Consider the following 16,958-nt stretch of genomic DNA (forward strand, 5'->3'; position numbering starts at 1 on the left):
TTTAAAGATTTTATTTATTTATCTCACAGACAGAGATCACAAGTAGGCAGAGAGAGAGGAAGGGAAGCAGGCTCCCGGCTGAGCAGAGAACCTGATGCTAACCCAGGAGAACCCAGGACCCTGGGAGCATAACCTGAGCCTAAGGCATAGGCTTTAACCCACTGAGCCACTCAGGTGCCCCATCTCTGTTCTCACCTCAAGTAGAAACAACCCATTCAGAGGCTTCTTATTTCTGAGGGTAGTAAGTATTAGGCTCCAGGGAAAACTCATCTTTGGCAAGAAGTATTTTAAAGATAAGAGCAACAGCCTCTTTCCTGGGATCAGAGTTCATCAACTCTGCTAGCCCATGCTGCTCTTGTTCACTCTGACCCCCTGCCTTCTCCAGCCTACCTTCAGTGACCTTCCTGGATCTAACCTCTTGTTAACCTAGACATATGTTGTCAACAAGCATCAACTACTAAGGTAAGATGTTTGGAGTTCAGGGCTGCTTTTGATACTAATTGTACTTTCAAGAACCTTTAACTTTCATCTGCAGTGATTGACTTTTCTATGGTTGTTGTGTTCAGGGCTGGGTTTTGTTCTCCATTCCTTACTTTTCCTTGCATTATATCGATGTTTGTGGGAGGGGGTTGCATAAGTTTTTAATAACTCAATGCTATAAATTTCTCCCTAACCACTGCTCTGGCTGCATCCCACAATTTTAATATGTGGTATTTTCATTTCCATTCAGCTCAAAATGTTTTCCAACTTATGATATTCTTTGACCCATGTGTTATTTAGAAGCGTTTTAATTTCCGAATATTTGCAAAATTTCCCAGATACCCTTCTGTTATTGATACCTAGTTTGGTTCTGTGGCTCGAGTAACATACTTTGGATTATTTAAATTCTCTTGCATTTACTGAGGCTTATTTTATGGCTCAATAGCTGGTCTACCATGCTGAATATTCCATGTACACTTGAAAAGAATGTGTATTTCATTTTTGTTGGATGTAGTCTATAAATGCCAGTTAGGTCAAGTTGGTTAGTGGTGTTCCAAATCTTCCGTGTCCTTGCTGATTTTCTGTCTGCTTGGTCTGCCAGTTATTGAGAGAGGTGTATTGTAATTTATAATTGTGGATTTATCTTATTTCATGTTTCGGTTTTGTCAGTTTTTGTTTCATGTATTTTGAAACTTTGTGATTAGGTGCATGCATATTTGGGATTATATACTCTTGGTGAATTGACCCCTTTATCAAAATGAAATATTCCTCTTTATTTCTGATAATATTCCTTATTCTAAAATTCATGTCAAAATTAATGTTTGTCTAGCTTTCTTTTTTTTAAAGATTTTATTTATTTATTTGAGAGAGAGAGCACAAGCAGGGGAGCAGTAGAGAGAGAGGGAGAAGCAGGCTCCCCGCCGAGCAGGGAGCCTGATGCAGGACTCGATCCCAGGACTCCAGGATCATGACCTGAGCCAAAGACAGACACTTAAACATCTGAGCCACCCAGGCACCCTCTAGCTTTCTTCTGATTCCATTTGCAGGGTATATTTTTTCCATTCTTTTTTTTTTTTTTAAAGGCAGAGGCAGAGGGAGAAGCAGGCTCCCCGCCAAACAAGGAGCCCGATGTGGGACTCGATCCCAGGACACTGGGATCATGACCTGAGCCGAAGGCAGCTGCTTAACCAACTGAGCCACCCAGGCGTCCCATTCTTTTTTTTTTTTTTAATATTGAAAGTGGATTTCTTGCTTATTAATCCAAGTTGATAGTCTCCGCCTTTAAAAAAATAGTTAAGGTTTATTTATTTATTTGCGAGAGAGAGAAAGCATGCATGTGTGAAGGGGGGAGGGAAGGAGGGAGAGAGAGAGAATCTCAAGCAGGCTCTCATCCAAGCAGGGAGCCTGATGTGGTGCCCTATCCCATAACCCCAAGATTATGACCTGAGCAGAAATCAAGAGTCAGACACCCAACTGACTGCACCTCCCAGGCGCATCTATCTGTCTGTGTCTTTCTGTCTGTCTATCTATCTATCTGTGATCTTCATGCCAGCATGGGGCTCAAAACTCATGACCCTGAGATCAAAAGTTGTATGCTCTACCAACTGAGTCAGCCAGGTGCCCCAGCAATCTCTGCCTTTTAATTGGGGTATATAGACAATGCATTTAATGTCATTATTGATATGATCAGATTTAAATCTGACATCTTGCTATTTGTTTTCTATTTGTCCCAATCATATCTTCCTTTTTTTCCTGCCTTCTTTTAGGTGGATGGTCCTTCAGTTTCCTCATTGGTAAAATGAGGCTAATAATAACAGCCATTTCATAAGGTACTCCTAGAGATTAAATGAGATAATATTTTAAAAGATTTATTTGTTTGAGAGAGAGTGTGTGCACAAGCAGGGGGAGGAGCAGAGGGAGAGGGACAAGCAGACTCTATGCTGGGTGCAGAGCTTGAAGGGAGGCTTGATCCCAGGACACTGAGATCACTTTTTTAAAAAAGATTTTATTTCTCTATTGACAGAGAAAGAAGGCATAAACGGGATGGGGGGGGGAGGTGGCAGGCAAAGGGAGAATCAGGCTTCCCGCTGAGCAGGGAACCCGATGTGGGACTTGATCCCAGGGCCCCGGGATCATGACCTGAGCCAAAGGCAGACACTTAACGACTGAGCCACCCAGGCATCCCAGGACCCTGAGATCATGACCCGAGGCAACATTAGAAGCTCGACCGAGTGAGCCACTCAGGCGCCCCAAATGAGACAGTTTATTCCATTGATGCTTGGCACATGTTTATATAGAGCTCAATAATTTTTTTTAAATCAAAGGACAGAGAACTCCTTAGGATGTGAACTCTGCAAAGGTTTTTGGTTCTGGAGCTATTATGTACATACACAGGTGAGTTAGGTAGTCGTCTACAGGAGTAGTTTGAATGGGCACTGAAAGGCCCTGGTTCCAAAATATCTCTTCCCTACTGGCCTGCTGTGGTGTGTGAAATTCTCACAATTAGGGATTTTATAGGAACTTCTGGAGATGCACATATCCGTTAAGAAAGGCATTATGGGAGGGGTCAATTTTCTCACAAGCACTGAAGCACAAATGATTTCTGATGACCCCATCATGCTCCCTTATTCCCTAGGAAAACGTTGAGAGTTTTTTTTTAGGTAAAAGTCAGAGAAAGGGCTGCAACCTGATGCTGGGAGAGTACCACAGTGGGCAGCTCGGATGGCTACTTAAAGGTGAAAGGAGAGATGGGAATATTGCCCAAAGGGACCTGGCCCAGTTGGTGGTTTTATCTTGTACCACTTTGTGAAGTTAAGCTTCTGGTTTTTGTATTTGCTGCTTTCCTCCAGTTTCATTGTAAGAGAAATATGTCACAATTGATATTTAATTGTTTGACCTTTGCAGTAGTTGACTTGGTCATATTTTATATTTTATTCACTTCCAAAACATGAGGTGGCTGGTTTGGAAGTCTAATTGGTAGTGGATTGGGAACAGTTGTGCTTTCCCATCTTTTGCTTCTTCTTTGAGGATTTGTTTGGTTTCTGTGGATTCTTCAATACTCATCTAGACAATAAGCTTCAGAAGTGCAGGACTTTTGTTTAACGCCAGCACCTACCAGATGGCTTAGGGTACTCAATAAATACTTGACCCAGGGGTGCCTGGCTGGCTCAGTCAGTAGATTTGTTCTGAGGTAGCTCCATGGTTGGGGTAGATTTATAATCTGTAGGCTTTTGCAAGCTGGTCCAAGACCCTCACCACCCTTTGTTATAGGAAAATATGTTCTGATTTCCCAACAGTTGACATGCAAATAAATTTTGGAACACAACCCATTGAAAAATTAGAGATGATTGGTAGGCCAATTCATCCATGCTTTTTTCACCAGGAACCCCAAGTAAAGAGATTTCCAGATTGTCTGTATATAACTATGAGTGCCACTGCTTTTCTTTAACTCTGGACAAATAGCAGAGAAGGTTTTTCTTTTCAAGGTTAATATAATTATTACTAAATTTTTATTTATTTCTTACTATTTTTTTTAGAGAGAGAGAGGAGCAGAGGGAAAGGGAGAGAGAGAGAATCTTAAGCAGGCTCCGTGGCCAGCTCATGAACCCAACATGGGACTCAATCTCACAACCCCGAGATCATGACTTGAACTGAAATCAAGAGTCGGACACTTAACCAGCTGAGCCACTGAGACCCCCCAATGTTGATATAATTATTTTTGATGGAAAATGAATTGGCTAAAAAAATTCTTTCTGGGGGGGCCTGGGTGGCTCAGTCAGTTAAACGTCTGCCTTTGGCTCACCTCATGATCCTAGGTCTTGGGATGGAGCCCTGCATTGGGCTCCCTGCTCAGTGGGGAGCCTGCTTCTTCCTCTCTCTCTGCTCTTTCCCCTGCTTGTGTTCTCTCTCTCTCTCTCTCTGACAAATAAATAAAGTCTTTTTTTAAAAAAAGAAAATTCTTGGGGTGCCTGGATGGCTCAGTGGGCTAAGCCTCTGCCTTCAGCTCAGGTCATGATCTCAGGATCCTGGGATGGAGCCCTGTATCGGGCTCTCTGCTCAGTGGGGAGCCTGCTTCTCCCCCCCGCCTGCTTGTGATCTTTCTCTGTCAAATAAATAAATAAAATCTTTTAAAAAATTTAAAAAATAAAAAAAAATTTAAAAAGAAAATTATTTCTGGTTACTTTATTTTGGGAAAGATACTAGTTTAGAGCAACTTAAAAAATATTGGAGTTCAAATTTTCTCAAATACATTTTTTTCTCTTTATAATCAAAATAACACTCATTGAGGCAATTTATGTGACAGATTTCCCAGGGTCTCTTTCATTGTTCAACTTTGTTGGCAGACATAAAATGTAGATGTCTAGTGTCTTAAGAACCAGAATAGGCTAACCTTTGAAGAAAGAACATTATGGGTAAAGATATCTGCCAGAGGGACCTTTCATCCTGTCAACTCCCAATTATTTTAGAGCTGGTATGTTGAAAGATGAAGTCATTAGGAATATTTTAAGAGCCATATCTCACTGTTCCCTGTGGGATATGTTCAGGAAAATTCTGACTCTGCCTACTGGCCCAAATAGAGTTTAAACTCTTTCTCAAAGTAAGAAATACTTTGCATTCTTTGTCTTGGTGAAACAGCTGCTGAGGTATGAAATAATTGATTTGTTTTTACGGTTAGTAAGAAAGCTTCCTTAGGCCATTTTTAAACCATAGGACGTTTTTAAACCATAGTTCAGTTAACAAAAGTTCCACTTACCTCCAGCATTTGAACATATTCAGTGGCTTAACCGAGATACATGCTAAAATTAAAGTGGCAAATGAATTTCCATTAAAATTCTGATTCATGTAGCTTAGGTAGATATTAGCATTGTTAACAGTATTTTTAAAAAGATTTTATTTATTTATTTGACAGAGATCACAAGTAGGCAGAGAGGCAGGCAGAGAGAGATGGGGAAGCAGGCTCCCTGCCGAGCAGAGATCCCAATTCAGGACTTGATCCCAGAATCCTGGGATCCTGACCTGAGCTGAAGGCAGAGGCTTTAACCCACTGAGCCATCCAGGCGCCCCAACAGTTTTTTTTTTTTGTTTGTTTTTTTTGTTTTTTTTTTTTGAGGAAGGATGGTAGGACACTTTGTTTTAGCAGGGAGGGAGAGCGGGCTTGGTCAGGGAGGAAGTGAAGTAAGATGGCAAGCATTTTAAGTTTGCTGATTTATTTTTTAGTAATCTCTGTACCCAAGGTGGGGCTTGAACTCATGACCCTGAGATCAAGAGTCACATGCTCTTCCGACTTGAGTCAGCCAGGTGCCCCAAGATGGCAAACATTTTTTATAGGTGCTAAAATGAAGCATAGTAACATTCATTTTCTGTCTCCCACCCTTTTTAACCAAAGGCCTTTAGGTCAGAGATCTAGTAGTCTGTAAGCTAAACTTCTTCACTACCCTAGGTATTCCTGGTTCACTTTACACAATAAATATGTTCCTGGAAAGAGCTTTAGAGTGTACACATATATAAATCAAATAATTTTCTTATTGACAACATTTTCACTTCTGATCTTCATTTGTCAACACATAAAACCAACCCAGTCAGATAGTAAATAAGAGGTACTTAAACACAGAAGGAGATTCTATTGTTTTAGGGAACTCTGGTGAATTATTTCATAAAACAAAGAAGCTTCAGGAAAGTGTGTATTCTTGTATTCTAAATTTAAATTACATATATTGGCCTTCCTAGAAGTGAGGGCTGCTAGATTTTCTCTAATTTTTTTCCATGGCTATTGTGATATTCCCCCCTGAATTCTAGAAACCAAATTTTCTTACTTCATTTTTTTTTTCATTTTGGTTATTTGTTGTCACCATGTAACAATTACAGAGCAATCATTCACTCTACAAATGTTGATTGTTCATGTAGGATGTGGGGTGTGGGAGCACAGGCTGAGTGAGAGAGGCTGGAGGAAGAGGGGTTCAGGGAAAATTGCTTAGGGTTGGTGATGTCTATAAAAGCACAAAAGCACAAGCCTCAGACAAAGTAATTCATTAGCACATGCCAAAGTTTTATTCAACCAATTAATGAAAGAATCAGCAGATACACAAGAACGCTTCTTCAAAGAGCGTTTGAAAAACAGGGATTCATTTAATCAGGTCAGATAAGAATGCCGAAATAAGATGACTTAAGTCAGATTCAAAACTGACTAATGTTTTATAGTGCAATAAACTGAAACTCTTGGGGTTATTTACTGAACGAAGAACTCTCCAAAAAGTAAATCATACCTTGGTAGTTTTTTGCCTGTTATAAGACTAAAGTTCTTTGGACCTTAATCAGTTGTGGGTAGTTAGTCAAAGTTACAAACCTAGAGTGAGATAACTGACAGGCTTATTAGAAAATGTGCTGCCATGGTATTTAATAAATTTTGCAATCATCATTTTTCCTTATTTTCAAGTTTTAGATTAAGTTTTCTTATATAGTCTTATGTGACTGGACAATTTCTTAAGAGTGGTCTTTGGCACACACAACAAAACTGATCTTATTGTGGTTTTGTGTCAAGAAAATTAGTTGGGCTTATTTCTTAATCGTGTTCTCTAATTCTTAGAGGTAATGGAAATTAGATATAGCCTTGAAGGGTAGATGATATTGTTCACAGTTATTTACTCCCCACCTTTCTGTAAGAGGATTATGTATCCCTGCCTATTGCCAGGTGACTCGCCATGCCTCTTGTGGGAGGAGTACAGATTTGAATTTGGGCACAGGTGACATTTTGGCAATAGAGTGTCCATGGATATGACATGCCACATCCAAGTAGAGGTTTAAAGTGATTATGTGGTTTGGCTTAACCTCTTGTTTAGGCCTTAACAAAGACAATAGTATAGCCCAGGTAAGTCCTCAGGCTGGGTCCTATAATGAGAAGACGTTTATGTCTATGGAGTAAGGCTAAGAAGAACTGAGCACAGTGGAAATTGACCTGCCATAAGGCCCCAGCTTACATGTAATATGAACAAAAAATTAAGGTTGCAAGCCACTATGATTTCCTCTTAAGGTAAGGAACAAGACAAGAATGTCTGCTCTCTCTGCTTCTATTCAAAACTGTACTAGGGTTCTAGCCAGAGCTAGTAGACAAAACAGTGAAATTAAAGGTATCTGAATTGTGAAGGAAGGAGTAAAACTATCTCTATTTATAGGTGACAAGATTTGGCATATAGAAAATCCTAAGGAATCTACTAGTAACTATTAGAATGAATAAAAGAGTTCCACAAAATTGGAGGGTACAGAATTAATTTACAAAAATCAATTATATTTTTATACAATGGCAATGAGCAACCTGAAATGAAATTAAGAAAACAATTCCATTTATAATAGCATCAAAAGATTAAAATATGTAGGAATAAATTTAACAGAAGTGTAAACCTTGTATTTTTAGGAGTATAAAACATTGAGGGGTGCCTGGGTAGCTTAGTGGGTTAAGCCTTTGCCTTCAGCACAGGTCATGATCTCAGGGTCCTGGGATCGAGCCCCACATTGGCCTCTCTGCCTACTTGTGATCTCTGTCAAATAAATAAATAAAATCCTTAAAAAATTATTGAGAGAAATGAAACATGAAGTAAAGAAATCCAAAACATCCTATATTCATTAAGATAGCCTTTCCCAACTGGTCTATAGTTTCAACCCAATTCTTAACACAGTTCCAATTAAAAAATGGGCAAATGATCTGAAATGATTTTTCCAAAGAAGATACAGAAATGGCCAATAAGCCAACAAAAAAGATGCTCAACAGCATTAGCTATCAGACAAATGCAAATCAAAACCACAGCGAGACACCACTTCACACCCAGTAGAATGGCTATAATAAAAAAGACAGGTAATAACAAATGTTGACCAGGATGCTGAGAAATGAGAACTTTCATATGCTGTTGGTGGGAATGTAAAATGGTGCAGACACTTTGGAAAAGAATGGCTGTTCCTCAAATGGTTAAGCATAGAATTATAATTTGATCTATCAGTTCTACTCCTAGGTATATACCCAAGAGAATTGAAAATATTCTTCCACACAAAAATCTATACACAGGTGCTTATGGCAACATTATTCATAAAAAATGAAGATCATCGTCAGTTGATGGATGAATAAACAAAATAGGGTATATCTATACTATGGGATACTACTTGGTCATAAAAATGAATGAAGTTATAACATGAATGAACCTTGAAAATGTTATGCTAAGTGACAGACTCTAGTCTCAAAAGACTACATATTATATGATTTATGTGATATAAAATGTCCAAAATAGGCAGCTTGATATTGAAAGTGGTTGTCTAGTTCTGAGGGAATTAAGGGGAATGATGTAGCTAAAGGTACTGGGTTTTTTCTTAGGGGTGATGAAGTGTTCTAAAATTGATTATGGTACTGATTGCAAAATTCTATATACTGAAAATGGCATTGAATTTTACAATTTAAGTTTGAATTATGTGGTATGTGAATTATATTCAATAAATTATGTTTCAATAAAATATTTCAGTTATATTTCAATAAATACTCCAAAAAGTTCAGTTTTTGGACAGTGCATATGAACTTGATTATGCTTCTGTCCATCCTGAGGGATAAAGTAGCTGGGATATACATATTAAGAACATGGGGCTGCCTGGATGGCTCAGTGGGTTAGCCCTCTGCCTTCGGCTCAGGTCATGATCTCAGGGTCCTGGGATCGAGACCCGCATCAGGCTCTCTGCTCAGCGGGGAGCCTGCTCCCCGCTCCTTCTCTTCCTGCCTCTCTTCCTATCTCTCTGCCTTCTTGCGATCTCTCTCTCTCTGTCAAAAAAAAAAAAAAAATTCTCTGCATGTAACAACATTTGACCTATAAAAAATACTGGTGGAATTGGAGCTTCCCTTTATTTGGAAACTTTTGTAATATTGTGCATTTGATGACAAGAAAGCTCTTAAATAATGATATAATTTTAAATTCTAAAACGGAGGCTTCAAGTAATTGTGAGGGAATGAAGTGGTCACATGTAACTTATTGCAGATAACAATTTTAAAAATTGATTTTAAAAACTTCTTTAAAAAAGACACTGGGAAGTGCCCAAAATCAGAAGAAAAGAACACCACAACTGCAAGGAGTGAGTTGTGAATTTGTGGCTTTCTGGTCTGAAGACCTTTCCTGATCCCCATGGCTATGGCTGGAAGAAATTGCAGTGGAAAAACACAGCCTTATTGGCTCAAGGTACCTTTTGGGGCTGGAAAATCAGCTGGAAATTTGAAGAGGGAAATTCTGGTAGCAAGAGAAGTATAGAAAGAATGAGACACAAATCCCAAATATAAATTCTGCCCAAATCTTGACAGCTAAACTATGCATGTGTAAGAGAAGATTCAGGAGACCCAACATTAAAATAGGTTAACATCAGAGAGAAATCTACACTTGAAATATGGAGCTACATAGAGCAAGTTCTGTGTATTTGCTGACTTTTTTGGGATAGGTTTTTGGTGTAACTTTTTATTTTTTATTTTATCTTTTTTAAAAAGATTTTATTTATTTATTTGACAGAGAGAGATCACAAGTAGGCAGAGAGGCAGGCAGAGAGAGAGGAGGAAGCAGGCTCCCCGCCGAGCAGAGAGCCTGATGTGGGGCTCGATCCCAGAACTCCGGGATCATGACCTGAGCTGAAGGCAGAGGCTTTAACCCGCTGAGCCACCCAGGCGCCCCTGGTTTAACTTTTTAAAAATAATTTTAATTAAAATTAATTTTTAAAAAACGATTTTATTTATTTGATCGAGAGAGCATGAGCCACAGGGGAGGGGCAGAGGGAGAGGCAGAGTCCCTGAGGAGTGGGGAGCCCAATGTGGGGCTTGATTTCAGGACCCTGAGATCATGACCTGAGCTGAAGGCAGATGCTAACCAAATGAGCCACCCATGCACCCCTAACTTTTTTTTTTTAAAGATTTACTTATTTATTTGAGAGAGAGAGAGAGAGAGAGAGAGTACAAGCGGGAGGGACAGAAAGAGGGGGAGAGAATCCCAAGCACACTCTGCCCTGAACACAGAGCCTGATGTGGGGCTTGATTTCAGGACCCTGAGATCATGACCTGAGCTGAAATCAAGAGTCAGATGCTTAGAAGCCCCTGTTTGGTTTAACTTGTTAAAAATCTTTATTTATATTTTTAAAAAATCAACTTTATTGAAGTTTATTTTACTTTTTTAAAACCTTTTTTATTTGGAAACAATTACAAATCCACAGGAAAATTCAAAAAAATAGTACAGAGAGATCTGTGTACCCTTCTACCAATTTCCCCCAATGGTTACATCTTACATAACTATGGTACAGTGTAACACCAGGAAATTAACATAGATAGAATGCATGTCTAGTTCTGTGCCATTTTGTCGTGTATTTAGATTAGGGTAAATACCAGCACAACCAATATGCCGAACTATCCTGCATAAATATCTCCCTTGTGCTACTCTTTAATTAGTGATATTCACCCCTCCCTTCCCCACCATCCCTAACCTCTGATAACCACTAATCTCTTTTCCATCGCTGCAATTTTGTTACATGGAGAATGTTATGTAAGTGGAATAATATAGCATGTGGATTTTTTTGACGCTGTGAGATTGGCTTTCTTTCACTTAGCATAATTCCCTTGAGATTCACGTGTTTTCAATTATTTCATGCCTTTTTATTTCTGGTTAATATTTCATGGAACAGATATACCACAGTTTATTTAACCATTCCCTTATTGAGGGATATTTTGGTGGTTTGCAGTTTTTGGCTATTACAAATAAAGCTGCTATGAAGGTTCATGTGCAGGTTTTTGTGTAGATGTAAATTTTCACTTTTCTGGGATAAATGCCCAGGAATATAATTGCTGGGTTGTATGCTAGTTGAATGTTTAGTTTCATAAGAAACTGCCAAACTATGATCATTGATTTCATAGTCCCACCAGTAATGTATGAGAGATCCCATTGTTCCATATATTTGCCAGCATTTGGTATTGTCACTTTTTAATTTTAGCTGTTCTAATAGGTGTGTATTTATATTTCATTGTAGTCTTAATTTGCATTTCTTTAATGGCTAGTGATGTGAAAAATAATTTTAAAAATAACTTATTGAAGTGAAATTCACACATTATTTGAAAGTTGACAATTCAATGGCATTTAATACATACATGTTGTGAAATCACCACCTCTATCTCATTCCAGAATATTTTCATCACTTCAAAGTAAAAGTTCTTATCCATTAAGTGGTTTCTCCTCAGTTGCCCTCCCCCTGGCCCCCTTACAATCACCAATCTGCATTCTATGTCTATGGATTTATCTATTCCAGGTATTTCATATAAATGGATTCATATAATATGTGACTTCATTGTGGGGCTTCTTTCACTTAGCATAATGTTGCACTTACAGTCATCCAAGTTGTGGCAGAGATCAGTACTTCATTCCTTTGTTGTGAGCAAATAATAGCCCACTGTCTGAATATACCACAATTTGTTTATCCATTCATCCATTGATGGACATTGGGCTGTTTCAATCTCTTTGCTATTGTAAATAGTGCTGCTACGAACATGTAAGCACATGTAATTATTTGAGTATCTGTCTTCAGTTCTTTGGAGTATATATCTAGAAGTGCCCCCCCCCCCTTTTTTTTTTAACTGAATGCATTCCCATCTGTGCTTAGATGAAGGCAGCAGAAAACTGAAGCCTATGGACTTGCAGTGCTAATAGAGTATAAGGCTTGCAGGACAGCTGGTAATTAGGTGTAAAACCTTAGAGGCAAGGAAGCCACAGAAAGACTGAGCCTCATCTCTGTCCAAATTCTTGGCTACCTGTCAAATTACACAGGCCCATGGGAGACTCCAAAGGAAGTCAGGCTACAAATCGAAGTGGATAGCTCTAAGAACAAAGCAAATATTTCATTTGCTGCATACCACAAAGAACACAAAATTTGCAGCTTGAATTCAGGCACATTAACTGTCTACTAGAATAAAAATCCAGTAATTACAAGAATACATCAGAATCCAGAGTCACTGCAACATATTTTCTGTAATGTCTAATTTTCAACCAAAAATACCGGACATTGACGGAAACAGAAAAGTAAGACTCAGGCCTAGGGGAAAAGACAGTCCACTTAATTCTAAGTCGGTCCAAATATCAGACTTAGCTGACAAAGACTTATCTATTATGAACATTTGAACATTCAAAGAATTAAAGGAAAATTTTCAAAGAATTAAAGGAAAGTGTGTTATCAATGAATGAGAACATGACCATAGGGATATTGAATCTACCACAAAAAACAAATAGATATTTTAGAGCTGAAAAATACAGTAACAGAAGTTTACTAGAGGGGCTCAACAACACATTGGAGATGGCAGAAGAATTAGTGGACTTGATTTCATATATATATTTCATACATATATAAATTTGAAGAACAGAGACAGAAGACTGAAGAAAAATGGGGAGACAACAGTCCAATGTATGTGTAATTGATATCCCATAAAGGGATGAGGAAAAAGGGAAGAAAAATATTTGAAAAAATAGTGGTTGAGAAGTTCAAAGGATCTCAAACACACCTAATTATTTCTAGCATCTTCTTTGTTGTGTTTTGCAATAGGTTATAAAGTGGAGGAGCAGACCTTTGGTGCTACCTAGTGGCCATTTGGAAGTGACAACAATAATTTAGGTATTAAAAAAAAACCTTCATAATTTTAGTTCCTTGGATCTCTGAATTTGTGGCTTGTCTCAGAGAAGGGCAACATCAACAAGAGTTTCCAGTTAATACAGATACCCCAAAAAGGAAATGGCCATAGCCTTGTCTGACTTATTAATCAGGAAAAAATACTTTGTAATAACTGAAAGAAAAAATAGTAATTTCAGCTACTTTATAACTGGAAGCCCTTCCTCTATTTATTTAATACAATCATTTATAGTTTTAAAGTATGCAAAATCAGCACAAAAACAAGAACACTAACAAATTCTTTTGAGTGATTGTATTTGGGTGGGGTGAGAAAAACAAACTTTTGCCATCTGGGTAGAACATGTGAAAGTAAATAACATTTTATACCGTCATGGTTGAGAGCAAACCATATACTCAAAAACCACTTCTCTTTCTGAGTTACCAGTCCTCTACTATACATATCTTCTGTTTTTAAACTTAGTCAGATCGTTTTAATAGACTTCAATATGTACATACCCAAATGCATGCACTAAACAATGATATACAATCACAATAACCGTAGTTTAGAAGTTAATCTTAGAAGCATATTGTAAGACTTTTAATTGCCTGTATTTTCCCTTGTAATCTAAATTTTATGAAGAACAAATACATTTATATATTAATGAGTCAATTAATGAACTTTTATGGTGACCAAGTATTTTCACTTTTTCTGGCTCTATTTTAATTTCTTTAAAAATTGTTGCATTTATATAATGCAATATTACACTTGCATTATATTCTTCAATGTAATAAAATCAGGGAGAAGGCATTTAACTTTTTAAAAACTGAATTTATTAAATCACTGATTTGTGGGAGGATTCATTTTGATAGAGAATATTAGATGAACTTAGAAATGTATGTTAATTTTTAATTAAAATATTAAAAATGCTTCACGGAAATTTTCAGTAGTGCTTTTTTGTGATTACTAGTTGCTAGCTTGATATGTTTTTCCTCCTTTTTCGTTCTTGCTTCCTTTCTTCCTTTCCTTTCCTTCCTTTCCTTTCCTTTCCTTTCCTTTCCTTTCCTTTCCTTTCCTTTCCTTTCCTTTCTTTCCTTTCCTTTCTTTCCTTTCCTTTCCTTTCCTTTCCTTTCCTTTCCTTTCCTTTCCTTTCCTTTCCTTTCCTTCCCTCCCTCCCTCCCTTCCCTTCCTCTTCTTTTCTTTTCTTTTTTTTCCTTTTCGTTTTCTCTTCTCTTCTCTCCCATCCCCTCCCCTTCCCTTCTTTCTTTCCTTTTTCCTTTCCTTTCCTTTTCTTATCTTATCCAACTATTTGACTGTTTCAACTTGTCAATTTCTGAATTGGCAGTTTCTGTGTGTGAAGAGGTTCCTCTCCCCTCTCTTTCCCCTCCCCTCCCCTCCCCTTCCCTTCCCCTCTCCTACCCTTCCCCTCTCCTTTCCCTCCCCTTCCCCTTTCCTTTCCCTCTTTTTCCCTACCCCTTCCCCTTCCCTTCCCTTTCCTTCTTTTTTTTGTTTCTTTTCTTTCTTTTTCCAACCATTTCATTGTGTCAACTTCTCAGTTTCTGAATTGGCAGTTTCTCTGTGTGAAGAGGTTTTCTTAAAGGGTCAGTACACTTAAAGCAACAGTCTAATTTCTTTCCTCTGTGAGAGTTCCTGAGTTCTTTTATTCTAGGTTTATATCAACACTTGTTAGTCTTAATAAGCTAAACAGAGCAGAATGTCTTTTAATTTTAAGACTTTATAATCATATTTATTACCTCTCTCTGGAGGTAGGAGGAAGTGTTTAAATTTATTTCTTTAGAGAATACTTCACGTTCATCTAGTGGAAGAATCATATCACACTCTTGGACAAGGTAGACTTTGCACATGTTGGAGTTTATGGTTGAAGTTTTTTTCCCCCTCTATTTTGTTGTGTGCTGTTTTCTCTAGGACTTATCCAGTTAATAAGTGAGTTGAGCTAGAGGTTCAATGTCAGCACACATAACATTTTTTTAAAATTACATTTTGACTTTGCTTATTCGTGTATGTCTATAGGATTTGCTCACTTCTTACAAGGGAGAGAAAAGGACAATGAATGCACTCAATAATTCTTCAGACTTCTGAGATAATTAGAGGTCATAAAGTGAAAAGGCTAAAAGCAGATAGACACATCCCATTTCTTGTTTTCTCATTCCATGTATAATTTATTATTTTAAATACTTACACAGACTCATTCATATTGTTATAGAAGTCAGCTGAAAACTCAGCTCTCTAAGCTATGCAAATCCTGTTACAAGTCTATTTCTTTAACCTTGATGATAAGTCTTTTTGGTTTAGATATTTATTTATTTTTAAAGATTTTATTTATTTATTTGACAGAGAGTGAGAGATCACAGGTAGGCAGAGAGGCAGGCAGAGAGAGAGGTGGAGGCAGGCTCCTTGCTGAGAAGAGAGCCTGATGCCCTCTGATCCCAGGACCCTGAAGTCATGACCTGAGCTGAAGGCACAGGCTTAACCCACTGAGCCACCCAGGCGCCTGGTTTAGATATTTATATAGTGTACACAAATGACAGATTTCTGTATCAGTTTCTGAGAATGCTCCTCCCAGAAGCCAGACACAAAGTGTTACAATTACAGATAGATTATTGTATATGGCTAATTTCTGTGAGGAGGGAGTGAAGATTTTTCTCTTAAACACACACAATTGTCTTTAGTCAGGGGACAAAAGGAAATACAGAGACAGATACATATATGAAATTCACTGTAGGGAAAAAGAAATTAAAATGCCCGTCCTTAAATAATTTTTTATGGGATAGTCACCATTCTTCAGCCATATGACACACTGCTCTGGACCACTAGTTTCTCTGTATTTGATTTATCATCTCCAATCCATGGAATTATTTAAATAGAAGATACACTGACAAAATCCCTGTAAGGCCATGACTTCAACTTTTTGAAACCTTTACAGACTTTCAGATACAGTTTTACCACAGCCAGGATGATATATCCAGACTTTTAGTCTCAAACTGAAAGACAGGTATCCAATCATATCCGTCAGGTTTTCACCCTGGAAATGTGGTTGCCATCATAACTTCTGGTTGAAAAATCAGACAAGGTTTTTAAAACTCTTTTTTTTTAAAGATTCTCTTTATTTGACAGACAGAGATCACAAGTAGGCAGAGAGGCAGGCAGAGAGAGGGGGGAGAAGCAGGCTCCCTGCTGAGCAGAGAGCCCGACAACAACGTGGGGCTCCATCCCAGGACCCTGGGATCACGACCTGAGCCGAAGGCAGAGGCTTTAACCCACTGAGCCACCTAGGCGCCCCGGTTTTTAAAACTCTTTAAAAAAAAAAAAAGGTAGGTCTCATGAACTTCTAAATGGCAGACAATGATGACTTGCAAATCCAAATTTTCTCTCCAGATGAGAGAGGGGATAATTGGAAGCTGCAAGACCCTGGAGGAGTTTATTTTCCTTTATTCTGAGGTCAGTGGATCCCTCTGGACCCTGGGTTGTCATCTTTTCCTGTCCTAGCATGTGGGGTTGGATCCTGATAGTGTACCTTAAGCGAGATGAGTGCACATAGTCTAGAAAGAAGGTGAGGCTCCCAGATTCACAATGCATCTCTTTGGTAGGCATTTAATTGTTTATACTTTTGTTGGTGTGTTTTTAAATTTTGATTTCTAGGCATTTATTCAGGAAGCTTCCACTCTACAGAGAATGAGGTTTGAAGAACTGCTGATTCCAAAGCCGTGTTTTCTCACACTATTTCTCTTTCATATCTAAGAAGATCAAAGTTATTTGAACTATAATTACAATAATCCTAGGCCAACTGGTAGACCCAGTGGAGGGTGTAGATGGA

The sequence above is a fragment of the Lutra lutra genome, chromosome X, assembly GCF_902655055.1.
Source record: "Lutra lutra chromosome X, mLutLut1.2, whole genome shotgun sequence".
NCBI classification, from domain to species: domain Eukaryota; kingdom Metazoa; phylum Chordata; class Mammalia; order Carnivora; family Mustelidae; genus Lutra; species Lutra lutra.